The sequence below is a fragment of the Meleagris gallopavo genome, chromosome 13, assembly GCF_000146605.3.
Source record: "Meleagris gallopavo isolate NT-WF06-2002-E0010 breed Aviagen turkey brand Nicholas breeding stock chromosome 13, Turkey_5.1, whole genome shotgun sequence".
Classification (NCBI taxonomy): domain Eukaryota; kingdom Metazoa; phylum Chordata; class Aves; order Galliformes; family Phasianidae; genus Meleagris; species Meleagris gallopavo.
This window is the reverse complement of record NC_015023.2, coordinates 2,980,906-2,982,591: the sequence shown is the minus strand read 5'-3', so window position 1 is coordinate 2,982,591 and position 1,686 is coordinate 2,980,906.

Below are 1,686 nucleotides of genomic sequence, written 5' to 3'. Positions count from 1 at the left end.
AAAAAAAAAAAGGATGTTACAGCTGAAAGATGTAAAAGCAGATGTACGTTTTTATTGTGAAAATAAATCAAATTATTCTTCCAACTTCATGCAAAATAACAGTGAATGCATTTGTTCAAAGTCTGAGCATGGGCAAAATTTAAATTCACCCAGTAGTTTGACATTTTTGTCTAGTCAGAAATCTTTATTGCTTATTAGAATTTCCATTTTGAAGAACATAAAGAAGTATCACACCACAGTAAAATCCATACATTTCACATGTCAATTTTGCTTTGAATGTTATTCTTAGTGCAAAAATGTCATTATATGCTTACCTTGTTTGGAGCTGATGGCTTTGATGCCAAGGAAAAGCCATCCAAGATTTTGCCTATATATTTCACTTCTGTTTCAGACCCTGCAAAAATAATCACAGAGCTGGTCAATATTCAAAATACACACATTTTGTAAAAACGCTTCTTCCTTGAATATTTTACATTTTGCAGAACATTCTGCAGAACATTTTATGGAAAGTAACTGAATGCGGCTGCAAGTGAGACAACGGCACCATTATATGCACATCTAATATTATAAGTGCAATTAACTGCACACAGCAAACATTAGGAGTTGCTTTAGAAATCATTTAAGTATTCCATGCACTTAAAAGCTGCACTACAAATAGAGCATTATCAAGATAAAATTTACAAATATTGTCATCTGAAAATAAGCAAGTCTATCTAAAGAAGTCTGTTTACAAGTACTGGGTCATATTTGCAGCCATACTTCATAATAATCTCTTTCTTCAATGCAATTGAATACTGTATTTCATGAAGCAGCACATATAGTCCCTTCTCAAAATGTAATTTGCACACTTAATCTATATTGGCATTAGTGGAAGATAAAAATAATTATTTCCAAAATTAGAACACACAAATATTCCAAGAAGCCTAGGACAAAGCCACAGATATCACAGCTAGAAGATACCAATCTACTAAAGCTTTTGAAAAGATGGATATGTTTTAAATTCAAATCACACTAACTCTTTCCACAGAACTACAACTCTTACTTTTTTTCGATCTATACTCCTTAGGTGCTGTCCAGCCATACAAGCCATCTCCAGGTTCTTCATCTTTTAGAACCGTATCATATTTTGACAATGTTTCAGTTGCATAAATATCATCATCTTCCTCCTCTAAAGCTCCTACACCAAAAGCCTACAATATATTTCAAACAAAAGTAATCAGAACTCAAAAATGTGAAAATTACACTTTAAGTCACTTGTTGGAACACATCTATGTCTGTACCTTACCATCTACAGTATGTAAGATGCTATGTTAGATGTCCAACGTATGGACGCATATTGGGAAAAAATGTACTTCACACAAGTAAACAAGTGCTCCCAACTGGGGGATGAGAGCTATGGGGGAGGAAGCAAACATATTCTACTTGTTTCAGTCCCTTCAGAGGGAAGAACGATAAGTTGGGTCTGTACAAGGCAAGGATAGCAGCCTAATTCTAATGGTCAGATATGAGTCTGATTAAATGCAGGTAAAATTACTGATGGGGAAAAAAGGCATGAAAATTAATGAAGTGTAATTCTCAAAATTATATAAATTGACCAAAGTTCTTTCTACATAAGAACTACAAATACAACAGGAGAAAGTAAAACCCCTTTGACAGATTCAACACCACTGAGAGAATTCAATAAAA